At 45.1% G+C, this 27,833-nt stretch overlaps 1 protein-coding gene across 2 annotated transcripts in view; it reads left to right on the forward strand.

Moving 5' to 3' along the window:
* The first annotated feature begins 1,919 nt into the window (after window positions 1-1,919).
* The window catches only part of RBBP8 (RB binding protein 8, endonuclease), a 116,599-nt gene continuing 90,685 nt past the window's right edge, over window positions 1,920-27,833 (forward strand). The window contains exon 1 of one of the 2 annotated variants that reach the window (XM_038766511.1): window positions 1,920-1,973. The gene's annotated coding sequence lies outside the window, so the exon portion shown is untranslated. Of the gene's footprint in view, window positions 1,974-12,760; window positions 12,903-27,833 lie in introns of those variants that run through there. The other variant, XM_038766510.1, reaches the window with a different exon arrangement.

The following is a 27,833-nucleotide window of genomic DNA, read 5'->3' on the forward strand; positions in this document are numbered from 1 at the left end:
TGATGCTATAAATCAGGGCAGAATATGCTAAGTGTTTGGATCAGCATGGTGCCTATTTGGATGGAAAGGGAAGGGAGAAGTCTGGAAATGTTGTGAAGAAAGAACTAACCAGATTGGTGACAGTCTTAATATAGGGATCAGGAGAAATGGGGGAATCTTGGAAAATGCCAAGTTTGTGGGCAGGATATATGGAGAGGATAGCGGTGCTGTTAACAGTAATGGGAAAGTGAGGTGGAGGACAGGTTTGGCTGGGGAAAATGAGAAGTTCATTTTGGGACATCTGAGCTTGAGGAGCTGGGGGGACATCAGGGTAGAGAACCGATCCCCTGGAAAGTTCCCAGATGTGCGATAACGGGGACGGGGAGCCAGGGTGAAACACCTGTGCCCTCTGATTCCCCCTAAATATCACGCTGTCTTCTCAAACTAAGAGCAGATAATGTTCCACTCTGAGAGGGACACCCCATTTGATGAGAGAGTATGGACACCTGTAGGAAACACAAAGCCCATTGTGTTCAGGAATGAAACATGTGATCTGGGGAAATGAATTCCAGTTTCTCCAACTTTGGCTGGGGTATTGTTGGGTTACGAGAAGGGACATATTTTTGAGACAACCATGATTAACTGAGGCTTAATATGCCTTCTTGCAATTACCTATAATTTTAAAAGATTACATTGTAGTTTGCAAGCAGGGTTCAAACACCGAACAGCTGATCTCTCATTAAAGGACCAAACATTGTCCTTATCATTTTTTACCATCAAGTAGGACTAAAATGTTTTCTCTGATAATGAAACCCTTTTCTGCTGTGACAGACATTAGACAGAAGAGAAAAAATTTTGACGGCTCTAGTTTCCTTCGTCCTCATTGGAGACACAGTGATGGTGAAATTTACTTCTGTCCCTTGGTACCGTCCTCTTGTGAAAATGGAGGACTGTTTTCACTTTTGTCACATCTCACAATCCTCATGAAGCTTCTGCACAGAAAGAGCTGCTCCTTTCTTGATTGAAGAAAGAAGCAGCTTATCACTCTTTGGCAACTGACTCTCAGTTTTCAGCTGGGACGCAGCCTTCTCTGAGGATTTGTTTTACCGTACCGTATCCTTAAAGTGTTTCCTCTGCCCTCCCGTCTTTCCTTCTTCCCATTTCAGCTCTTCAGAGAACCGGAGTTCACTATTCCCTTGTCCAGGCTCACCTCATGAGTGTGCTATTTTTGAGTGATCAAACCCTGAAAGAGAACTCAGTCTTCTTCCTTCCAGGGGTAAGTTGGACCATCCCATTCAGGCTAAGGAGCTTAGAAAGTGGGGAGGAATGAGAAAGAGCTACTATTTCCTAGAACTCTGATTTGGTTGTATCCACCCCAGCGCTTAGTACAGTGCCTGGCATACAGTACACACTTAATAAATGCCACAGTTATTATTATTAGAAGCACTGGTTCCGTTGCCCATCAGCACTACAAAGATACATATTGGAATCCAAAGGTCAATCAATCAATCAATCAATCGTATTTATTGAGCGCTTACTATGTGCAGAGCACTGTACTAAGCGCTTGGGAAGTACAAATTGGCAACACATAGAGACGGTCCCTACCCAACAGTGGGCTCACAGTCTAAAAGGGGGAGACAGAGAACAGAACCAAACATACCAACAAAATAAAATAAATAGGATAGAAATGTACAAGTAAGATAAATAAATAAATAAATAAATAGAGTAATAAATATGTAGGTCCATCCAATAGGGGGAGAGTTAGTCTCTGGGATGCGAGGAAAGTCAGTTGGACAAAAGAATCCTGGGAAACTATGGGGAAATAGAAGATTTTTCAACGGAAGCCACTGAGCCCGTGACCTTCCCTCCACTCCCTCGTTGCCTATGTCCAACGGCCATATTGGGAAAGTCTGCTTTGGATGCCAACTGAGCAATGTCCCAAATGGCGGCCAGGCCGGTGGGATTGGGAGGTACTCAACTACCACCTGCAGCAGGTACAAATCCCTCATTGGGGAACTTGCCCCACCCCACAGCCTGGAGTCCTGGCTGCCACTCCTAAATCCCCTAAATTAACTCACCCTGTGTGCAGTATCCTGGGTTGAAGACGCTCTGTGAGGCTACACTGATTCTTCCCTATTCTGGAACATTTCTCTGGGGGTCCCCAAATTCCCCACCGATTCGAGAGACCCTGAGTTCCCTTCCCAGGTCTGTGAGAGAACTCGACGCCACATCTAAGGCAGTAGCTGTGGAAAAGGGAGTCCAGATGACAACCAGCCTAAAGCAGAGGAATGGTCACCCTACTTCCCTGAGCACGCATTTAGGGGCCGCACACGGACTGAGTGATTCCGGCAGGAAGGCTGCCATTTCCAGAGGCTCACTTCTCCCCGGGCACACCACGACCCGATTCCCGTTTCACAAAAATAGCAAATTCAGCCCTCTGCCGTGCCTCTCACTCTACTTCAGCAAAAGTCAGAAATAATGTTCCAGTCCTTCAGCACAAACTGGGTCTCATCTCTGCCAAGCCAAAAGCAATAAGTCTCTGCCTGAACACAAAAGGAAAAGGCATTTGAAAGCTTGGTATTCTTAGGGCAATCCCCAGATTCCCCTTCAAGTTCAGTCCTGTAAGGGTAGGAGCAGCAGTGCTCTTTTCTAAATTTGGCTTGCTGTACCACAATGATTCCCCATTGTGAAATAAGCCTTAAGATGACATCTGATTGTCTGGCCGCTTCTCGCCTGTTGATACAGAAGGTGCCTTTGGAACCATTGTCTTTGATGGAAACAAAACCCTGCTTCCTTCTCCACCCAGCCTTCAACCTGCTTAATCAATCTACGGTATTTTTTGAGCGCTAAGCACCCGGGAGAGTACAACTAGGAAACAACTAGGATTTCCCACTGCAATCCACAATCCACTCCACACGCTTCGCTCCTCCGGTGCGAACTTACTCACTGTACTTTGACCTCGTCTATCTCGCCACTCATGTCTTCGCTCTGGCCTGAAACTCCCTTCCCCTTCATTTCTGACAGGTCACCCCTCTCCCCACCTTCAAATCCCTCCTAAAATCACATCTCCTTCAAGAGGCTTTCCCTGACTTAGCCCTAATTTCCCTTTCTCCCTCTTCCTTCTGTGTCACCTCTGAACTTGGATCTGTACCCTTTAAGCACTTGATATTCCCCCCACCCTCAACCCCAAAGCACTTGTGTACGTGTCTGTAATTTATTTCAATATTTGTCTCCCTGTCTTGGCTATAAGCTCCTTGTGGGCTGAGACCGTATCTACTAACTCCGCTGTAATATATTCTCCCAAGTACGTAATGCAGTGCTCTGCACAGTAAGCCCTCAAGAAATACAATTGACTGACTAATCAATTGCATTTATTGAATGCTTGCTGTGTACAGAGCACTGCACTAATCCGTTGTGAGAATACAATTCAACAATAAACTTCCCCTGCCCATGGTGAGCTAAAAATTTAGAGGGGGAGACAGACATATAATAATAATAAAGATGGCATTTATTAAGTGCTTACTATGTGCAAAGCACCGTTCTGAGCACTGGGGAGGTTACAAGGTGATCAGGTTGTCCCACGGGGGGCTCACAGTCTTAATCCCCATTTTACAGATGAGGGAACTGAGGCACAGAGAAGTTAAGTGACTTGCCTAAAGCCACACAGCTTGATATTCACCCCCCGGCCCCGGCCCCTTTACTTACATTAATGTCTGTCTCTTTCTTTAGACTACAAGCTCGCTGGGGGCAGGAAGCATGTCTAGCAACCCTGTTGTACTCTCCTGAGCACTTAGTGCACAATGTTCTGCACACAGTAAGTGCTCAATAAATACGATTAATCGATCGATTGACTACATCTCTTTTGAGTTTGATAGAAGGGATGATGGGGTTTAGTATCTGATGATGATGATTGTATTTGTTAAGCACTTACTATGTGCCGAGCACTGTTCTAAGTGCTGAGTATATAAGGCTTTTGATACAGGTGTACATTTTAACGCCAGTGATTCAGTGTGTGAAAAGCAGAGTGGGGAGGGACGAGAGGAAGAGGTTGTGTTTCAACCAAAAGTAGTGTCACCTAATAGAAAGAACCCAAGATTTATAGTCAGGATTCTTGGGTTCTAATCCCCGCTCCAGTACTCGCCTGCTGTGTTACCTTGGGCAAGTCCTTTCAGCTCTCTGTGCCTCAGTTCCTTCATCTGTAAAATGGGGATTAAATGCCTGGTTTCCCTCCCCTTTGCCTGTGAGTCCCCATGTGGAACAGAGACTGCATGTCCCGACTCATTCCCTTTTCTCTACCCCCCTCTCCCCGGCCCTCAGCACTTATGTATATATGTACATATCTATAATTCTATTTATTTATTTTAAAGCCTGTTTACTTGTTTTGAATTGTATATATCTATAATTCTACTTATTTAAATTGAGGCTGTGGATGCCTGTTTACTTGTTTTGATGTCTTTCTCCCCCTTCAAGACTGTAAGCGTAGATTGTCTCTCTCTATTGCTGAATTGTACTTTCCAAACGCCTAATACAGTGCTCTGCCCACAGTAAGCAGTCAGTAAATCCGACTGAATGAATGAATGATAGATCTAGCAGATAGTAAGCATTTAACAGATATCGTATGATGAGAAAAAGGGAAAAAGCCTTAGTTGTCAGAAATCCAAACGGATGTTTTCCTAACAGATGGAACTAGGGTATTCATTCATTCATTCATTCAATCGTATTTATTGAGCGCTTACTCTGTGCAGAGCACTGTACTAAGCGCTTGGGAAGTACAAGTTGGCAACATATGGAGACGGTCCCTACCCGGTGTGCTCACAGTGTAGAATGTCTCTCCTCTGAAGTAGAAGGAGCTCTAAAAAGACACAAGAACCCACACAGAGTCAGCAGGGGTTCAATTCATTCATTCAATCGTATTTATTGAGCGCTTACTGTGTGCAGAGCACTGTACTAAGCATTCAAGCACAGTCTGGCACTTAGAACATTGCCTGGTACATACTAATCACTTAACAAATACCATTAAAAGGCGGCATGGCTCAGTGGAAAGAGCGTAGGCTTTGGAGTCAGAGGTCATGGGTTCAAATCCCGGCTCCACCAGTTGTCAGCTGTGTGACTTTGGGCAAGTCACTTAACTTCTCTGGGCCTCAGTTACCTCATCTGTAAAATGGGGATTAAGATGGTGAGCCCCCCGTGGGACAACCTGATCACCTTGTAACCTCCCCAGCACTTAGAACAGTGCTTTGCACGTAGTAAGTGCTTAATAAACGCCACTATTATTATTATTAAAAAAACACATAAGTAGTGATAATAATGATGACCAATTTGCTGGAAATGTCTGAGAGAGCAGGCCCGTTATAGCACGCAGTCTGACCCCATCATTCAATTCATTCATTCACTCATATTTATTGAGCACTTACTGTGTGCAAAGCGCTATACTAAGGGCTTGGGAGAGTTCAGTATAATGATAAACGGATCCGGTCCCTGCCCACAGCGAGCTTCCTGTTGAGGGAGAATAGGTCAGACCAGCTCTGATCCAACCAGCCGGACTTAATCCTTAAATAACTTTTCAGGGCTCCATGCACTGAGCCATTTCCAGATTCTGGATCTACTGTTGCATTTTGTTAATGAAAAGACTTGAGGCCTTTCCCTGCCCTATCCCTGTATCCGACGTGCTGCAAAGATCATGTTTGCTTGACGTACTATGAACCCAAGTCACATGCTGCATACCCTAGTGGAAAAAACCCGGGCTTGGGGGTCAGAGGACCTGGGTTCTAATCCCGGCTCCGCCACTTGTCTGCTGTGTGACCCTGGGCAAATCACTTTGCTTCTCTGTGCGTCTCTTACTTTATCTGTAAAATGGGGATTAAGACTGTGAGCACTATGTGGGACAGGGACTGTGTCTGACCTGATTATCTTATGGCTATCCCAGCGCTTAGTACAGTGCCTTGCACAGACAAAGCGCCTAACAACTACCACAATTATTATTACTGTTATTATTATTGCAGTTCTGAGAAAATGCAGTCAATGATCTCTTACTCTGCCCAGGAGGTCTCAAGCAAGGACCTCGCCAGCAGTCTTCCCTGTCACCTTTCTTCTTGAAGAATCAATCAGTCAATCAATGGAATTTTTTAGGCGCTTACTACATGCAGAGCACTGTACTAAATGCTTGGGAGGGTACACTAGAGCAGAGTTGATACAACATGTTCCCTGTCCACAGCGAACTTGCAGTCTGAAGGGGAAGCATCTTTCAGATCTGGAAGCGTCTCTTCACCGTTCAATAAATCGCAGAAAATGCATATGTGTATTTGAGCAGGGGGTTCCCTCCATCAATTAATCAATCAGTCGGTCAGTCAGTAGTATTTATTGAGCACCTCCTGAAAGCGAATCACTGTGTTGGTATGCTGTGCTGTGCTCTGCTGGACCTGGTATGCCGACAGGTCCCGACACTGGGTCATTTTTCACGCCACTGACTGCAGCGATGACTTCCTGGGTAGTTGCAAATAGAATCATCTTTTTGCATTTGGAGGATTTCACCTTGGATAGTAGAAAGGGCACGGAGGAGATTATTGTTATGAGGGGGTGGGTTGGGAAGGAGCATGGTATAGTGGAAAGATGCCGGGACTGGGAATCAGGAAACTTGGATTCTAATTCCAGCTCCACTTCTGGGACCTTGGGCAAGTCACCTAACTTCTCGCTGCCTTTGTTTCCTCATCTGTAAAATGGGGATTAAATACTTCTTCTCCCTCGTCTTTAGCCCGTGAGCCCTTTGAGGAACTGTAACTGATCCGATTGCATTGAATCTGCCCCAGTGTTTGGCACAGAGTAAATGCTTAACAAATATTACATTGAACTGTTTTTGCAATCTCTTCAGGATTCCCTCCTTGTTTGTGGAGGGGTGGAGTCATCTTCATTCTTCAGTGGCACTATGGTAGAAAATATAGGGCCAAATAATGCCTTTAACAATATTATGTTATAAATTATTGATTTATATTGATGTCTGTCTCCCCCTCTAGACTGTAAGCCCGTTGTGGCCTGAGAAAATGTTCGCCAACTCTGTTTTTGTACTCTTCCGAGTGCTTAGCACAGTGCTCTGCCCATAGTAAGCATTCAATAAATACCACTGATTAACTGGTTGATTGTAACAGCTGGTCTGGTGGCAGTCTGCATGGCCTTGAATCTCTTCTGCTTTGGCACCCTTCGATTTGAGTCCTTCACCCTTGGATAGTAGAAAGGGCACGGAGGAGATTATTGTTATGAGGAGGTGAGTTGGGAAGGAACATGGTATAGTGGAAAAATGCCGGGACTGGGAATCAGGAGACTTGGGTTCTAATTCCAGCTCCACTTCTGGGACCTTGGGCAAGTCACCTAACTTCTCGCTGCCTTTGCTTCCTCATCTGTAAAATGGGGATTAAATACCTCTTCTCCCTCACCTTTAGCCTGAGACTCTTAGTCGAATTTATATGATGCAGACTAGGTTTCTGCAAGCCTTTCTTATGTCCGGAGGAGTCTCAGATTTCCATCTCAATAAAGAAACAGTGAACCACAGAGGTATTTTCCTCCTGAATCACTAACCCACTTCCTGTAGCACTTTAAGTCTCTCCTCTTGGTATTTCTATTTCTGGCCAGGTTTCCCTACATTAGACTCATGACATCATATCTGGAATTGGTCTAGGTGCCAACACCTAGAACAGACACTCAAGCTTTCAGTAGGTCAGACTTCTGCTCTGAAGATCATCTCCTGTTTCCCAAGTCTAAGGATATAGTAATAATAATAATAATAATGGTACTTGTTAAGCACTTACTATGTGCCAAGCACTGTTCTAAGTGCTGGGGTAGATACGAGTTAATCAGGTTGGACACAATCCCTTTCCCAAATGGGGCTCACACTCTTAATCCCCATTTTACAGATGAGGGAACTTCATTCGTACAATTTATTTATTCATTGAGGGCTTACTGTGTGCAGAGTAATAATAATAATAATAATGGTACTTGTTAAGCACTTACTATGTGCCAAGCACTGTTCTAAATGCTGGGGTAGATACAAGTTAATCAGGTTGGACACAATCCCTGTCCCACGTGGGGCTCACACTCTTAATCCCCATTTTACAGATGAGGGAACTTCATTCATTCGCTTAGAACAGTACTTTGCACAAATACCATCATCATCATTCATTCAATTTATTTATTCATTGAGGGCTTATTGTGTGCAGAGTAATAATAATAATAATAATAATAATGGCATTTGTTAAGTGCTTACAATGTGCAAAGCACTGTTCTAAGCACTGGACAGTACTAAGAGGCAGAGAGAAGTGAGGGGACTTGCCCAAGGTCTCACAGAAGTCAATAATAAAAATAATTATGGCATTTGTTAAGTGCTTACTATGTGCCAGGTACTGTTCTAAGCACTGGGGTATGTACTAGACAATCGTGTTCGACACAGTCCCTGCCCCATATAGGTCTCACAGTCTTAATCCCCACTGTACAGTTGAGGGAACTGAGGCCCAGAGAAGTGAAGTGACTTGCTCAAGGTCGCACAGCAGACAGTGGCAGAGCCAGGATTAGAACCCAGGTCCTCTGGGTCCATGCTTTTCCCACTAGGCCAAGCTGCTTCTTTTCTTCCACACCAAAGACCCCAGATGGGATTTTTATAGTCCCGGCTACTGGTTCTAGACTGTGAGCCCATTGTCGGGTAGGGACCGTCTCTATATGTTGCCAACTTGTACTTCCTTACCGCTTAATACAGTGCTCTGCACACAGTAAGCACTCAATAAATACAATTGAATGAATGAGTGAATGGTAACTGTGACGAGTGGTGACAGAGACGCTGTCTAGCATAAAGAGGTGCTTGGGTCCCTAAGAACTTACACCTCAGAGTCAGATCACCGGGGAGACACACTACAGATACACCTGACATTTTCCTCCGTATGTTTATATTTGGATGGTTGTTGCGCCTCTTTGGAGAGCAGAGAAAGGGGAAGGAACCTGAGAAAGGAAACCAGGCTAGTCAAGATATAGATGTGAAATGGGCAGCTCAGTGCAGTAATATAAAATTCTGCCACTTGGGTAATAATAATAATGATAGCATTTATTAAGTGCTTACTATGTGCAAATCACTGTTCTAAGCGCTGGGGAGGTTACATGGTGATCAGGTTGTCCCACTGGGGGCTCACGATCTTAATCCCCATTTTACAGATGAGGGAACTGAGGCCCAGAGAAGTGAAGTGACTTGCCCAAAGTCACCCAGCTGGAAGTTGGCAGAGCCAGGATTGGAACCCATGACCTCTGACTCCAAAGCCCGGGCTCTTTCCACTGAGCCACGCTGCTTCTCTAAGGGTAGAATCTAGGCCTGAAAGATGAGCCTGAGCCTGAGATGAGCCTGAAAGATGAGCTGTTCTCTAACAAATACATCATCCTTTCTAGGTCAAGCAATTCAACGGAAGAGCAGTGTGGTCTAGCAGAAAGAGCCCGGGCTCGGGAGGCAGAGGATGTGGGTTCTAATCCCAGCTCTGCCGCTTGTCTGCCAGGTAACCTTGGGTACGCCACTACTTCTCTGTATCGTAGTTACCTCATCTGTAAAATGGAAATTAATATTGTGAGCCTCGTGTGGGACCTGGATTACTTACAAATATGATAAATTTTTAAAAAAGCTCCTCTAAATCTCCCTGCTCTTTCAAATGCTTTGGAAACTGACTTCGAACTCTTCCAGGTCCATATCTTATTGTCCTCTCCTCCTCCCCATCCCCCCCGCCCTACCTCCTTCCCCTCCCCACAGCACCTGGTTATATGTTTGTACAGATTTATTACTCTATTTATTTTACTTATACACATTTACTATTCCATTTATTTTGTTAATGATGTGCATCTAGCTTTACTTTGATTTGTTCTGATGACTTGACACCTGTCCACATGCTTTGTTTTATTGTCCATCACCCCCTTCTAGACTGTGAGCCCGTTGTTAGGTAGGGACTGTCTCTAGATGTTGCCGACTTGTACTTCCCAAGTGCTTAGTACCGTGCTCTGCGCACAGTAAGCGCTCAAGAAATACTATTGAACGTCTTATGATTTTCCTGTTTCTCCTACTCAGCATCCTCCTTGATTAGGTTAGAGTGCTTGGTTTTAGGTTCAGCAGCTGACACTGAAAGTCAATATCATTTAAGTAGAGTAAACCTTCCTCATTTCAAAGTCAAAATAAAAACAAGTGGATGGAAAGACTTGATGCAAGTCAGTTTCCTGATTCACTATGGACTGGGGAAGTGCAGAGAGATTATCTCCCACTCAGAGATCAGTTGGAGAGCAGGTGGAGGTACAGAGGAGGAACAATCAGAGGACTTCCTCAGAACATGCTTCATTTGACACAGTCTTTCTCCATTTGAGCCCTGCTTATTCCTGGACCCTCATTATTAATAATAATAATAGCAACAATCTTTATTGAACACTTACTTTTTGATGAATACTTTACTGAGTGCTGGGATCGATCCAAAATAATCTTGTCAAGCACAGTCCTGGTCCTACATGGGGCTCCCTCTTAAGAAGAAGAGCAGGCATTTAATCCCTATTTTACAGATGAGGAAATTGAGGCACAGAGAAGTCAGGCAGTTGGCCCACAGTCACACAGCAGGCAAGTGAAAGAGCCAGGATTCCAACTCAGGTACTCTATGCTCTTTCCATTAAGCCGCTCTAGATCTCTCTCCTAATAATAATAACAATTTTGGTAATTGTTAAGAGCTTACTATGTTCCAAGCACTGTTCTAAGTGCTGGGGGAGACACAAGCTAACCTGGTTGCCCCACGTGGGGCTCACAGTCTTAATCCCCATTTTCCAGATGAGGTAACTGAGGCACAGAGAAGTTAAGTGATTTGCCCAAAGTCACACAGCTGATATGTGGCAGAGCCGGGATTATTCATTCATTCATTCAATCGTATTTATTGAGCGCTTACTGTGTGCAGAGCACTGTACTAAGCACTTGGTAAGCACAAGTCGGCAACATATAGAGACGGTTTAGAACCCATGACCTCTGACTCTCAAGTCCTGGCTCTTTCCGCTGAGCCACGTCACCTTTGTTCATCCCGCTAGACTGGAAACTCCTTCAGAGATGGGGAACGTGTCTACCACCTCTACAGTTCTGTAATAATGATGGCATTCATTAAGCACTTACTACGTGCCAAGCACTGGTCCAAGAGCTGAGCATTGTTCTAAGCGCTGGACTCTCTCAAGCACTTAGTACAGTGCTCTGCACACAGTAAGCACTCAATAAAACCCATTGGTTGATTGATTGATTGCCTCTATCCCTGGAAAGCCAGTCCCGGGGATGGTTGAGGAGGGGGCTTGGACCATCCAGACCCCCGACAGGGAGGAAGCGGGGCGATGGTCTGTCCAAGCCCCGGGACCTGGCTCAAGAGAAGGACTCCACTCTCTCTGTTTCCCCCTACACTAGTCAGAGAACAGGGGTTCTAATCCCAGTCCCGCCACTTGTCTGCTGTATGACCTTGGGCGAGTCACTTCACTTCTCTGGGCCTCATTTCCCTCATCTGTAAAACAGGGGTGAAGACCATGAGTCCCCATGTGGGACAGGGACTGTGTCCAATCCAACTACAGTATATCTACCCCAGAGCTTAGAACAGTTCTCGACATACAGTGAGCACATAAAAAATACCACAATTATTATTATCCCAACCTAGGCCTGCCCCTCAGTCTGGATTCCAGAGAGACCGGGACAGCTGCAAGGCCGCACGGGAGCATGGATTTCCTCTTGGGCGGTTCCAAGGGCCAGTCTGGCATAGGAAGCAGCATGGCATAGTGAATAGAGCTCCTGGGAGTAAGAAGCTCAAGAGTACTAATCCCAGCTCCGCCCCTGTCTGCTGTGTGACCTTGGGCAAATCGCTTCACTCCTCTGGGCCTCAGTTACCTCATCTGTAAAATGGAGATTGAAACTGGGGGTCCCACATGGGACAGTGCCTGCATCCAACCTGATTTGCTCATAACCACCCCAGAGCTCAGAACAGTGCCTGGCACACAGTAAGCGCTTAACAACTACCGTTAAAAAAAGTTGCCAGGATTGAAGCTGAGTGGAGACAGACCCCTCCCTACCCCCCGACCCCAGGCCCAACGTGACCCTGTAGTCCCTCAGCCCAAGGCTAAGCTGCAGAAGCTTTGGGAGGTGGAGGTGGGGAGGAAAAAGGTCAGAAGAGCAGGTGACTCGTCTCACCTCACTGATTTCCCTTCAATATCCAATTTCAGCCTCCCTGGGCCCAGAACAGAGGAACCGTGGAAGGGGAGGGCGGGCGTTTCACAGATTTCCCTTTGCCATTGGTTTTCCCAAGCCACGAGTGCCTCGGAAGCCCCTAATCGCACGTCCAGAGCACTCCCCTCGGGGGCTGCTGGAACTCTGCTTCTACCTCAGTGGCGAAAACGAGTTGGCCCGAAAGATCTCACCGTACTTGCTGCGGATACACCCTTCCCACCGGCCCGACTAAATTACTTCGCTGGAGGCTACAACATTTCTATCTCGGTGGTTTGTCGGGAGTTGACGGAGGCGTGAATAATTCACCCTGTGCGAAGGGGAGCCCGAACTGAGCTGCAACAAGTTGGGAGCCTTTGATGCAGACCGGTTGGGCCGGTTCCTGGCCTACCCGAGAACCGGTCTGGCTGGCCTGTTATGCCAACAAATTCTGGTTTGAGTCCACGGTTCGTAGAAACCTGCCCGGCCAGTTAAATGAAAGGCATATTGGGTTATCCGCTGCACACCATATATACCTGCATGCAACCCAGCTTCTCCACCCAGCCCCAGTTTCTCGGTGTCCTCCGGGGTGGTCTGGGGAAGGGGCTCCCTCAGTCCTCTCGGCGCCGGAAAATCATCGCTCCGAGGGAAATCAACTGTCAACACGTTGGCCCGAAGCAGAGATTGCCCAAGACTGCACGACCGAAGGGTGAGTTTATTTCGTCTTCCTAATTTAACTCTTCTTCCAGTAATGTATTTAGGAAAACTTTCATTTAGAAATGAGCACATTTTGAGGTCTCTATGTCTATATATTCCTTGGGAAATTCAGTACCATTCACTTCATCAGAGGCTGTGGAGGTAGAACATCATATTATCAGCATCCGTGGACACTTCTTACCCGTGGATTAGAATGAATCCATCAACCAGTGGTATTTATTGCGTGCAGAGCACCGTACAAAGCTCTTCCCACCGTGTGCAGACCGCAGTGCTAAGAGCTTGGGAAAATACATCAGGGTTAGTGGACACATTCCCTGTTAATGAAGGCAGTTTTGTTAAGAATGTGCTTCTTGCCAAACTGATGTACTCCGTTTGACAGACTAGAGTCATTTCAAGAGGCTTGGCTGTACTGAACATCTTCCTGGCCGCATTTAACGTCTTAACGATCAGCCATGTGGATAATGGATAGTACAGGTTCCCGGGATGTTCCGATACGGAATGAATCAGAACTACAGTTAGAAGCGGCATCAGAAAGACATTACCAAAGTAGAAAGACTCTGGGATTGGAAGTGCACTCAGAGAAGGAATGTTCTTCTAAGAAGAATGGAAAAACATTTGTGTGTGGAAAACAAAGACTGGAATCTGGTAACTGATTAACTATTGGAGCTCAAAAATACTTGCTGAGCTGAACAGAAAGGTATGAGGACAGGTTTTGTCATGCCTATAAGGGCCAAAATACTGTATAGTTGAGGAAAACGGGAATCTTCTCGTCACCTGGATGATACTGAAAATTGCTTTTATCCCTTCTCTTCCTTCTTGGTTCCTGGAGGAGATCTATCTATCTAAGGGAATCTTTTTGCTGTTAGGTCAGTCAATCAAAGGCATTTATTGAGTGCTTACTGTGTACAGAGCAATGTACTAAGCGCTTGGGAGAGATAATGCCATTGCCCTGTAGGCCTGATGGAATGGTGTATAATCTCTTAGGCCATGGCCATCTTCAAAGGCCTGGACAATTACTTTCTGGCAGTCTGAGACAGCTTTTAAGGTACTGATGTCTGAATTTCTTTAGTGGGTAAGGAGACAGGTTACCTTTCTAAGCCCTATCCTGAGCTCCAGTGCTTCTGGAGAAGCAGCGTGGCTCAGTGGACGGACCCCGGGCTTTGGAGTCAGAGGTCATGGGTTCAAATCCCGGCTCCACCAATTGGTCAGCTGTGTGACTTTGGACAAATCACTTAACTTCTCTGTGCCTCAGTTGCCTCATCTGTAAAATGGGGATGAAGACTGTGAGCCCCCCGTGGGACAACCTGATCACCTTGTAACCTCCCCAGTGCTTAGAACAGTGCTTTGCGCATAGTAGGCACTTAATAAATGCCATCATGATCATTATTATTCTGCAAGCTAAAACTGGAGAGGGTTTCTTTCGGGAGATAATAACGGAAGAGGGCAAAAGGAAACTTGTTCTATCTTTCTGTCAGAAATAAAATTGCTGTTTAGGTAAAGTTGTGTTTCAGTTTTAAAGGGAACACCTCCTCATCCGTTCCCGAGAACTGGTCGGTAAGCTTTTGGTGGGCAGGGTTCTTGTTTACCGACTCATATTGTACTTTCCCAAGTGCTTACTGCAGTGCTCTGCATACAGTAGACTGTAAAATCAATCTGGAGGGATGCAAAATCAGTCAGTCAATCATATTTAGATTGTGAGCCTAGACTTCTAGACTGTGAGCCCATTGTCGGGTAGGGACCGTCTCTATATGTTGCCAACTTGTACTTCCCAAGAGCTTAGTACAGAGCTCTGCACACAGTAAGCACTCAATAAATACGATTGAATGAATAAATATTTATTGAGCGCTTGCTGTGTGCAGGGCAGTGTACTAAGCACTTGGGAGAGTACATCATAACAATAAATGAGCACATTCCCTGTCAACGACAAACTTACAGTCTAGAGGGCCTACAAAAATGTTTTTCTTTTTGGAAGACGGTTCCTTCTCTGATAAATACCAATAAATGCCAGTGATTAAAGGGAATTCTGCATTCACTTTTGAAAGATGAAAAGATGCAGAATTAGGATGGTTTGAAGTACAACTTTCTGCCTTGTTCAACATCTACACATTGTAGATCTAGCTATGATTTCCTAAACTGTTTCTTAAGTTCATTCAGTCATTCAATCGTATTTATTGAGTGTTTACTGTGTGCAGAGCACTGTACTAAGCGCTTGGGAAGTACAGGTCGGCAACATATAGAGACGGTCCCTACCCAACAACGGGCTCACAGTCTAGAAGGGGGAGACGGACGACAAAACAAAACATACGGACAGGTGGCAAGTCGTCAGAACAAACAGAAATAAAGCTCATTATCATTAACAAAGTGAATAGAATAGTAAATATGGACAAGTATAAATTATGGAGATGAACGTAAGCACTTGCAGGGCTTGGGTGGGGGACAAGTGAATAAAAGGAGCAAGTCAGGGCAATGCAGAAGGGTGTGGGAGAAGAGGGAAGGAGGGCTTAGTCGGGGACAGTCTCTTGGAGGGGAAGTGCCTTCAATAAGGCTTTGGAAGTTGATATTTACCCCTCTTTTGTGTCTGAAGTGAGACCCAGTCCACTTCTGCCATTTCCTACCTTAGCGGCCCTCATATTTATGATCTTGGAATTCGTTGGGGAATAGCTTGGGTTACCTGTTTTGCCTTGGGAATTCAGGAGTAAAAATTACAAACCTGCTGTTTTTCCTGTAGGACATAGTGTGAAAGAGTTCTGGTACTCTCTGATAGGGTACAAACCGTTAGGCTTGGAAACAAAAACTAAAAAAAGAGAGAGAGAGCTTTGAAGAGAGGATCTCCCTCAACACCACCAACAAGCCCCAACCTACAGTATTGAGGCATCTTGATCCCAGGCCCCTGATCTCCCCGGCAAAGTCATACCAAGGAGCTGCCAATTTTCTTTTTTGCCAGAAAAGTAGTATACACACCTGCTAAGAAGTGAATTTGTGTGGGCTTGATCCATCTTTGAATATAGGTGAAGTGTCTTTTTAGTGTTGTCCACTGGCCAATTACTTCAAGCCGTTCAGGATTTTGAATGCCTCTGTGTCACATACAGACATACCCACATATACCCTCTCACAGGCACACATACGCAAACATACACAGAGACATCCAATCTTCTGAAGCACCAATTGTGGGCAGGGATCGTGTCTACAGTATTGTACTCTTCCAAGCAGTTAGTAAGGAGCTCTGCACACAGTAAGTACTCCATTAATACCGCTGATAGGCTGATGAATAAATCAGTAGAGAAATCTCAGCGTATCCCTCCATCCTTCATTCTGGACTTTTGTCCCGCTCCTCTAGTTTGCCACCAAGGGGATGCTAAAATCAATCAGTCAATCATACTTATTGAGCACTTGCTGCGTGCAGAGCACTGTACTAAACACTTGGGAGAGTACACTATAACAATAAACAGGCACATTCCCTGTCCACAACAAGCTAATAGTCTAGAGGGTCTACTAAAATGTTTTTCTTTTTGGAAGACTGTTCCTTCTCTGAGTGCGTTTACAATCCCAAAGTCTTTCTATAATTTCTCCTCTGCTTTAGTAATGTCTTTCTGATCCTGCTTCTAACTGTCCAGCGGGTTCCAAAACCTTGAAACCATTCCTCTCCTGTCATCCTGGGAAGTGTTCTACTCCCTCCCTCTACCAGGAGAAGAGCCATCTCACATCTGCTTTCTTAGTGGAAAAAATGATGAGCTTGGGAGTCAGAGGACCCAGGTTCCAATCTACTTGCTTGCTGTGTGACATTGGGCAAAGTTGCTTAACTTCTCTGGGCTTCAGTTTCCTCATCTGGAAAGTGACAATGCAATACCTGTTCCACCTCCCGCTTGGATTGTGAGCCCTGTGTGGGACGGAGACTATGCCTGACCTGATTAACTTGTATCTATCCCAGCCCATAAAACAGTGCTTGACACGTAGTAAGCGCTTAACAAATACCATTAAAAACGGAACAAAAAACAATGAATTAAAAAATCTCCTGGCTCTTATACTATTGAGACAAAAGTGAAGTTCCATCTTACAGTTAGAAATAATAATAATAATTATAGCATTTGTTAAGCACTTACTCTGTGCCAGGCACTGTACTAAACGCTGGGGTGGATACAAGCAAATCAGATTGGACACAGCCCCTGTTCCTCATGGGGCTCACAGTCTTAATACCCATTTTAGCGAAGCAGCATGGCTCAGTGGAAAGAGCACGGGCTTTGGAGTCAGAGGTCATGGGTTCAAATCCCGGCTCCGCCAGTTGTCAGCTGTGTGACTTTAGGCAAGTCACTTCACTTCTCTGGGCCTCAGTTCCCTCATCTGTAAAATGAGGATGAAGACTGTGAGCCCCTCATGGGACAACCTGATCACCTTGTAATCCCCAGCGCTTGGAAGACTGCTTTGCACATAGTAAGCGCTTAATAAATGCCATTATTATTATTATTATGACCTCCTAACTCCAAGGCCCATGCTCTATCCACTACGCCGTGCTGCTTCCCCACACCATGAGGGCCCTTTCATTGGCCTGTTAGAAATATAGGCGCATCTGTTCATTCATTCATTCAATTGTCTTTATTGAGCACTTACTGTGTGCAAAGCACTGTTAATGACTTCCCCTTCAAAGCTGGAATTCCAGTGAGTCATTTCTAAAGGTCAGATGGATGGAGACATACGCCTGAAGTGTAGACCTTGGGTAAAGCCTGAAATACCATGTATCGGAGAAAACACTTTCTCCTAAAGCCACCTAAACATTTTTGTTCAAACCAGTCCATTACTAAAGCCTCCAGTCTGTCTCATCCCATCCCCCAGGCTATAATTTCCTAAACTTTCCACATCCCTAATTGCAGTGACTTCCTAGGCACTTGGGCGGAGTCCTGATTCAGCTTTGCATTCGAACCTGTATTCAATTCTTTCCAGGGCTGTGTGTGCAAAACCGGCTCTTTCGATCTGGAAGCAGCATTTGAAAGTGCTGGTTTTAATTCAGCACTTAAGGCCTCTTGGCCTTCAGATTCCTGCCCGAGTATTCCTTCTATCTGTAGTCATTTTCACACATTTCGGTGGATATTTCGGAAACCGCGTCAAACTCTGGTTTACGCTTCGTGACCGTGGCGCGATTCATGTGTAACTGACAGCTTCCTTGGGAAAAGCCAAAGCCTTCACTGCCATTGCAACTAAAATGTTCTGTTTCTCCCACAATACCTGCTACCTGGGTGAGGGGTGAGGGCCACAGCTGAAGGATTTGGGGAATAACTCGCCTTTGGAAGTTTTCATCCCAAGAAACACCTTCCTTTTCATCATGTCTGAACCTGGAGAAGCTGTTAACCGCACTTCTAAATGTAGGAAGCAGTGAAAGAAACCTCAGAGATAGTATGTCCCCGGGGCAGATTTGTAGCGTGTTCGCAATTAAACACGCTGAGCCTACAGATTGTTCAGTCAAAACAGGCCTCGACTTCCAGGTTACCTCCCTGGGGTTAAAAGACGCCTTTTGTAGACTGTCTTTCTGACAGGCTAGGGATACAATCTCCGCTTTGCTGGGGTTAAAATTAGTGTCCTCAAAGAGGCTGCTCAGAAGGCAGACTTGACAAACATTTTGTGTAACTGAAAGCACTTTAGAAACACGAAAATGACGTCGAGAATGTCTGAAGGGAATCCACACTTCCCCACCTCAGGTGAGAATTAATATCCTCCTCCAAGAGCTTGGGTTTATTGGCCCTTTAGAAATGAAATGCAGCCTGCCTTACCTCGACAAGATTTTCACTTTCCCTTCACAAATAAGTCTCACCCAAGGCCTTCCCACTTGAAATCCCCACTGAGGCTGATTTGTACCACATTCCATGGACATCAACAACCCGGAGCCATGGGTCCCGGAATATAGAAAAATGATCCTAGGAAAGTAGTGGTGCTTGATCTCTTCTATCTTACCTTGATCTCCTCTGTCTCGCCCACGCCCTTCCTCAGGTCTGGAATGCCCTCCCTCTTCACACCGGGCAGACAATTATTCTCCCCACCTTCAAAGCCTTTATTGAAGGCACATCTCCTCCAAGAAGCCTTCCTTGACTACGCCCTTCTTTCGTCTTCTCCCAGTCCCTTCTGCATCACCGTGACTTGCTCCCTTTATTCATCCCCCTTCCCAGCCCCACATCACTTGCGTACACATCTGTAATTGTATTTATTTATTTATACTAGTGTCTGTCTCTCCTCTGTAGACTTGAGGGCAGGGAATCTGTCTGTTATATTGTTATATTGTACTCTCCCAAGCGCTTAGTACAGTGCTCAGCACCCCTGAGGGACCCACCAATGCTCAAATCTGTTGACCACCTGTGCTAGGTCATCAGAGATTAAGTGGTCCGTTGGAAAGAGTACTAAAGAGTGTAGTATAAATTGATTTTCCTGAGCTAAAAGTTGACACCAATTACTGTGCTAATAAAACACATTAGCTCTATTTTACATGAGTATTCTGTAAATAAATGAAAAGATATAATAATAATTATGATACTTGTTAAGCACTTACTATACTAAGCTCTGGGATGGAGACAAGCAAATCAGGCTGGACACAGTCCCTTGAACCACGGTGGGCTCACGGTCTCAATCCCCATTTTCCAGGTGAGGGAACTGAGGCCCAGAGAAGTTAAGTGACTTGCCCAAGGTCACACAGCAGACAAGTGGCAGAGCTGGGATTAGAACCCAGCATCTTTTGGCTCCAGGCCCATGCTCTATTCACTACCCCATGTTGCTTCTCAGGCAGAATCCTTTACGGACGAGTGCTGCATGGAAAAAGAACTATTTACCTAACTCATCCTACTGGAAGCACATTTATTCTAAAGAAAATTTGATAATAGCCACAAGGGAACACTCTGTGTTCTGTTTCAGGGAAGCAGTGTGGTCTAGTGGAACGGGAAAGGACATGGGAATCAGAGGATTTAGGTTATAATCCCAGGTCCACCCTGTACGTACCTGCTGTGTGACCTTGGATAATTCACTTCACTTCTCTGTGCCTCAGTTTCTTCATCTATAAAATGGGATTCATTGCCTGTTTTCCCTCCTACTTAAACTTTGAGCCCAATGTGGGACCGGGTAATCTCGTATCAGTGCTTGGCATATAGTAAGTGCTTAACAAATACCACAATTACTATTCCAAAACTAACTCTCATATCATGTATTCACTAGATAATCATTTCATTTGCACCTTCAGTAGTTTAGTCCTGTGTTAACTGTGCTTGTCCACAGGCCAAAGGGACATTATAATTCATTTAATGCGGAAAAACTCCTGCTTCCACAGACTTAAAAAATCTAGTGCAAGGGTATTTTTTATATGTATTTCTTTTGTCCCTTTTTACAAAAAAAAAGAGAAAAATCCAGTCTTTTTTGTATCATCTGCCCAAATGCCATGTTTTGTTCTTTCAATCCATCAGTGGTATTTACTGAGCATTTAACTGTGTGCCGAGCACTGTACTAAAGCCCTCTGGAGAGTGCAATAGCCTTGGAAATCAGGATCCCTGCCCTTTCACCAATGGGTTTGGGCTCTCCAGCAGCTGTGGTTCCGTAAACCGTACTAATAATAATAATAATGATGGCATTTATTAAGCTCTTACTATGTGCAAAGCACTGTTCTAAGCACTGAGGAGTTTGCAAGGTGATCAGGTTGTCCCACGGGGGGCTCACAGTCTTAATCCCCATTTTACAGATGAGGTAACTGAGGCACAGAGAAGTGAAGTGACTTGCCCAAAGTCACACAGCTGACAACTGGTGGAGCTGGGATTTGAACCCCTGACCTCTGACTCTAAAGCCCGGGCTCTTTCCACTGAGCCACGCTGCTTTTCCAGTCTTCAAACTAGCTGGTCAGGAAAGATTAAGTGCTTAGTACAGTGCTCTGCACACAGTAAGCGCTCAATAAATACGATTGATGATGAAAGAGGAGGGTTGGAATGAAGCAGGGGAGTGGAGCGGTGGGGAAATACTGGTCAAAATACTGTACATGAAGGAACAAATTGAAGAGCTATTATCGTGTTAAGTGGCTAGAAATAAAAAGGTATGGGAAAATCAAATCTTTTCCAGAATAAAATGGCCTAGAAACAGATTTTCCACAAGGCCCCTTTCTAGTCTGACCCTGAAGAGGCGTTTATTGATTTTCCAACACAGCGTGGAAGCAGCACGGTCTAATGGAAAGAGCACAGGCTTGGGAGTCAGAGGACCCGGGTTCTAATCCTGCCTCCACCAATTGACCTTAGGCAAGTCATTTAGCTTTTCTGGGCCTCAGTTACCCCTCCTGTAAAACGGGGACTAAATCCTCCTCCCTCTGACGGAAATAGTGAGTCCCAATGTGGGACCGTGACTGTATCCAAACCGGATTATCTCGTATCTGCGCCAGCATTTAGTACAGTGTCTGGCACATAGTAAGCTCTTAACAAGTAGTATTAAAACAATAAATAAAACAAAACAAAATAAAAAACACACGAGAGTGGCCTGTACAAGAGCTAATCGCCCTAACAAGCAAATCGATCGACCAATCAGTGGTGTTTATTGAGTGACTACTGTGTGCACAGCACTGTACTAAGCACATGGGAGCATACAATATGACGGAGTTGTTAGACACGTTCCCTGCCCATGGGTTTTCAATCTGCAGGGGTGACTATTTCATCTCCCCGCCACCCTTTTCAGCTGCTCCTTCCACATTCAGCTCACGACCCCGCTCGCAGATGGGTTTCCAGAGAAAGATACAATGTAAAGATGGATGAAATCAACATTTCCTGCCGCGGGGCTGCACGTACGGGAGGAAACTCTCTACCTCTGCCATCCTATCTGACCCATATTTCGCCCTGAGCTGCCGCGAAACTCGATCCTCCTGAAGAGAGGGTGGGTGGAAGAGAGCCAAGAAATAAGCCCTGCAGATGGGCTGGGCTGCAGCTTCCCTGGGTGCTGGGAGTCAGAAGGGCCTGGGTTCTAATCCCAGATCCGCCACTTGTCTGCTGTGTGACCTTGAGCAAGTCACTTCACTTCTCTGTGCCTCAGTTAGCTCATCTGTGAAATGGGGGGGGGTGAAGGCTGTAAGCCTCACGAGGGACATGGACTGGATCCAACCTGATTAGCTTGTATCCACCCCAGTGCTTAGAACGTGTAATAAGTGCTTAACAAATACCATTTTTTAAAAAATGTGGGCGGGGGAGAGAATCCCTTGAAGAGATGAGTATTCTTGCAGGCCACACAACAGCCAAGAGGCATGGCAGGATTAGAACTCTGGTCCCTTGACTCCCTTTCCACTAGATCGCGTTGCTTCTCCCTGGCCCCAGCCTTCAAGAGAAATATAGTAGCCTTTTATTACTACTTCAATCAGTCAATCAATCAATCGTATTTATTGAGTGCTTACTGTGTGCAGAGCACTGTACTAAGCGCTTGGGAAGTACAGGTTGGCAACATCATCATCATCATCAATCATATTTATTGAGTGCTTACTGTGTGCAGAGCACTGTACTAAGCGCTTGGAAAGTACAAGTTGGCAACATATACAGTCCCTCCCCAACCCTACTTCTCCTTTGTAGTAGCCTTTCACTACTTTGGAAGAGACCAAAGTAGGTATCCATCCATCAGGGGCCAATTTGATCTATTCCCTCTCCTATGTCAAGAGCCAGAGTCAGAAGGTCACGGCTTAGAGGAAAGAGCGAGGGCTTGAGAGTCAGAGGACGTGGGTTCTAATGTCACCTCCGCCATTCGCCTGCTGTGTGACCTTGGGCAAGTCACTTCTCTGTGCCTCAGCTCCCTCATCCGTAAAATGGGGATTAAAGACTGTGAGCCCCACGTGGGGCAATCTGATTACCTTGTATCCACCCCAGTGCTTAGAACAGTGCTTGGCACATAATAAGAGCTTAACAAATACCATGATTATTATTATTATTCTAATCCTGGCTCCTCCACTAGTCTGCTGTGTGACCTTGGGCAAGTCACTTCACTGGGCCTTAGTGACCTCATCTGTAAAATGGGGATTGAGATTGTGAGCCTTATGTGGGACAAGGGACTGTGTCCAGCCCAATTTGCTTGTATCCATCCCAGTGTTTACTACAGTGCCTGGTAACAATAATAATAATAATAATAATAATAATGATGGCATTTGTTAAGCGCTTACTATGTGCAAAGCACTGTTCGAAGCGCTGGGGAGGATACATAGTACCTACAGTACTACGTGGTACGTAGTAAGCACTTAACAAATATCATAATCATCATCACCATTATTATTATTAATAATAATAATCATCATCATCATCAATCGTATTTATTGAGCACTTACTATGTGCAGAGCACTGTACTAAGCGCTTGGGAAGTACAAGTTGGCAACATATAGAGACAGTCCCTACCCAACAGTGGGCTCACAGTCTAATAATAATGAGCCAGTGTTTACTACAGTACCTGGTACATAGTAAGCACTTAACAAATATCATAATAATAATTATTATTATTATTAATAATAATAATAATAGGAGCCACAAGTTTTCACTAAGAGAAGTCCTGTAGAAGCCCCTGAGGAGGTTGGAAGTGTGAGATTCACAAGGCTAACACGCACAAGGTCTGTTTAACAAAGAGGCCCCAAGCCCAATCCAGAAAGATTTATCATCCCCCACGGTGGGATTTGTTAAATGTTTACTGTGTGCGAAGGACTGTACTGAGCACAGAGATACATGCAAGATAATCAGGTCGGACACAGACCCTATCCCATACAGGAAGTACAGACTAAGGGAGAAGGGAAACAGACTTTGAATCCCCATTTTACAGATGAGGAAACTCAAATCCAGAGAATTGAAGTGACCTGCTCGAGGCCACACGACAGCCAAGAGGAGTGGCAGGATTAGAACTCTGGTCCCTTGACTCCCTTTCCACTGGATCGCGTTGCTTCTCCCTGGGCCCAGAGAAACTCCATTGCCTCAATCCCTGCCCTGTGTGGGGAGACTGTTAGCAGGGAGTGGAGAAAATGACGGGTTTTTAGCTAAGACTCTTAGAGACTCAAATGTCCGTGCTTCGAAAACCATGCCTTAAAATGAAGATGAAAAATCCTAAAGGCAGAGATGAAGCAGTTTTGACCAAATGAGCAAAGAGCAGTGGTTTTGCACTTGAGTCCTACCAAGAGCGCGGGAGGGAAGCAACTGTGTCCTGGTCCCAGAAATTGTCAATACTGATAAAACAAATGAATCAAAATAAAATGGTCATTTTTCTACCAATCAGAGACATTTATTGGGTGCTAACTGCGCCCAGAGAGCTGTAACTAAGCACTCTTTGAGGTCTAACTCTATTCTCTCGCTCTCAAAATAGAGATGGAGACTTAACCTGAGTTTTTCCCCAGTGGGGAAATTGCAGGACTCGGCGTTGGAGAAACAAAAAGGAAGTTATCTCTCTATTTACCGGGAGAAACCCAGTGAAAAGAACATAACCCTGTGTCAGAATAAATCAATCAGTAGCTTTTATTGAATGCTTATACTAGGCAGTGCCCTGGACTGAGTGTTTGGGCGAGCACAACAATAGAACAAGTAGAAATGATCCCTGCCCTCAAGGAGCCTTTTTGTTTTATTTGGAAAGAGAGGTGGACTGAGTATCTAAGTGTATAGGAGCTAAAAAGGAAGCAGGGAATTTGGGTGGGGAGTTGACGGATTAATACAGTGCCCTGCACACAGTAAGCGCTCAATAAATATGATTGAATGAAGGTTAGTCAGGGAAGGCTTCCTTGAGGTTTCTCCTTTAACACGTTCCTCTGAGACTGCTTTCTAGACTGTAAGCTTGTTGTGGGCAGGGAACGTGGCTACCGTCTCTGTTGTCTTGAACGCTTCCCAGTGCTTAGTACGGTGCTCTGCACCCAGGAACTGCTCAATAAATACCATTCATGATGATGATGACTCGGTTTCCTCAACTGCAAAATCGGAAGACTAATAGTTCTCCCCTATCAGGGGATAAAATGAGATCACTGCTGCAAAAGTGATTTGGAAAACTTATTACAAGGTCAAGGTGCTACAACAATAATAATAATAATATTTGTAGGTGCTGTTATTTGTTAAGTGCTTACTATGTGCAGGCACTGTACTAAGCACTGGGGTAGATACAAGAAAATCAGGTTGAACACAGTCACTGCCCCATGTGGGGCTCACAGTCTCAATCCCCATTTTACAGATGAGGTAACTGAGGCACAGAGAAGTTAAGTGACTTGCCCAAGGTCACAAAGCAGATACGTGGCAGAGTCAGAATTAGCACCCATGACCTTCCGACTCCCAAGCCCATGCTGTATCCACTATACCAGGCTGCTTCTCTTATTAATAATAATAATAATAATGGCATTTGTTAAGCGCTTACTATGTGCAAAGCACTGTTCTAAGCGCTGGGGGGATTCAAGGTGATCAAGTTGTCCCACGTGGGGCTCACAGTCTTAATCCCCATTTTACAGATGAGGTAACTGAGGCTCAGAGAAGTTAAGTGACTTGCCCAAGGTCACACAGCAGATATGTGGCAGAGTCGGGACTCAAACCCATGACCTCTGACTTCAAAGCCCGTCCTCTTTCCACTGAGCCACGCTGCTTCTCATTATTAGCCTAATGTTTCAATCTGAGCTCCAAAATGCCACTCGGGTGACAGAATAGCAATTACGGTCAGAATAGGAGATGGTTTCTGAAATGAATTGCAGCCGGTAAGTCATTGAAGTTACCACCAAAATGAAGAAATTAATCAAAATGAGGCTAGGGCATTGGGAATGGTTCTGATTGCTGTGGCGGGGAACATTAATAATGTGGGAAAAGAGAAAAATCTTCCTTTAAGGGCTGAATTTTGGTCTCAATATATATCAAAATAAGACTGCAGTGACACCTACCAGAAATTCCCTTTCAGCAGCCTGATTCATAAGGAGAAGGCCAGTTTCCCAAGTCAGGGCAATCTGCTCGAGTCAAGTAAGAACAGGATCAGGCACGGTATGGAGTCTATACATGTGCCTGCCTGCAATCTATTAGGCTAATTGAGGCCTAAAATATTTTGGCTCCCCCCAAAATCCTTTTGCCTGATCAAGTGAGGTGCACTTGCCCGAGTTATCCTGATAACTTCAGCCTGGACTCCTTGGAAGACCAAGGAGTAGGGCCTTGTGCGATCTGGTTGGATGAGGGATCCGACTGTGAACCATTAGGATATGAAACCCAATAATTCACTGATCGCCACACGAGCTCTGAAGAAATTATGAATCATTAAAAGAAGCGCGGACAGAGCCATGAGGATTGGACTTGTTAGCTCTTGAGTTACTGAAACGCGGTTGCCATTGACTTCTTTCCATCGACCTCCCTCTTGAAAATTTCCACCCACACTACCACAAACAAGTAGTATTTCCTAGCATCCATTTTACTTACTTTACTTACTTTACTTACTCTGAGGAATACTAGAGGCCCAAAAGACCAGTGACTTTTCTAAAGAGGATTATCAGATTCCCAGATTTACCAGATTTCTGTTCCTCATTCTCATCTATCTCCAGTGCTTAGAACAGTGCCCAGCGCTTAGAACAGTGCTGGCACATAGCGCTTAACAAATACCATCATTACTATAATAATAATGGCATTTATTAAGCGCTTACTATGTGCAAAGGACTGTTCTAAGCACTGGGGAGGTTACAAGGTGATCAGGTTGTCCCATGGGGGTGGGGGGGCTCACAGTCTTAATCCTCACTTTACAGATGAGGGAACTGAGGCCCAGAGAAGTGAAGTGACTTGCCCACAGTCACACAGCTGACAATTGGCAGAGCCGGGATTTGAACCCATGACTTTTATTATTATTATTATTATTATTATTATTATTATTATTATTATTATTGCAATCCCCTTGTCCTCATTCTTCCTCTGGCTTGCAACTCCCTCTCCTTTCATAGCTGACAGACCACCACTCTCTCCACCTTCAAAGCCTTATTAAAATCACGTCTTCTCGCAAAAGGTCTTCCCCAAATAAGCCCTCATTTTCCCTTCTGCCCCTCCTACTATGACCCCTCTGCCCCTGGATCTGTACCCTTTAAGCGCTTGATATTCAACCCACCCTCAGCCCCACAGCACTCGAATGGACATACCCGTAATTTATTTTAATGTCCATCTCCCCTCTAGATCATAAGCTCCGTGTGGGCAGGGGAAATGTCTATGAAGTCTGTTATGCTATACTCTCCCAAGTTCTTAGAAGAGTGCTCTGCACACCATAAGCATTCAATAAAATGTCATTCTTTTCCTTGTCGTTGTTTGTTATGGGGTTTTTTTTTTAAGGTATTTGTCAGTCACTAAGTGCCAGGCACTGTGCTAAGCACTGGAGTAGATACGAGATAATCGGGTCAGACACACCCAGTCCACGTCCCACATGGGGCTCAAAGTCTTAATCCCCATTTTAGAGATGAGGTAACTGAGGCACAGAGAAGTTAAATGACTTGCCCAAGGGCACGCAGGAGACAAGTGGTGGAGCCGGGACTAAATCCAGGTTCTCTGGACGCCCAGGCCGGTGCTCTGTATCCACTCGGCCATGCTACTTCTCCTGACTGATTCATCAAGGTGAGATAAAGTCAAGCCAATAGTTTCTTTAGGGGCGAAGGAAGAAATCAGCACTAAGGAATCTATATTTCTATATTTGCTCCAACAGTTGCTGGATTCCAGATACTTGGCAAACCACTTGAAAAAATGGAGTTTTTCCAAATCTCGGCCACCAGAATACTGCTGAGCTTCCTCAGCTACGTTTATAAACTTACAGATTTAACGAGGACAGAGATACCTTAACGTTAAGCAAGATACCTAGCCAGGACTATTTTTCCTGTCTCGGGATGAAATGAGGTATAGTTTAATGACCCTGACAACACTGCCTAATCACTCACAGTTGGAAGGGAAAGATGTCTTCGTCAAATGTAACTGCGGGGAAAATTTTAGGAAGCAGT

Source organism: Tachyglossus aculeatus, chromosome 25 (genome assembly GCF_015852505.1).
Source record: "Tachyglossus aculeatus isolate mTacAcu1 chromosome 25, mTacAcu1.pri, whole genome shotgun sequence".
Taxonomy (NCBI): Eukaryota; Metazoa; Chordata; class Mammalia; order Monotremata; family Tachyglossidae; genus Tachyglossus; species Tachyglossus aculeatus.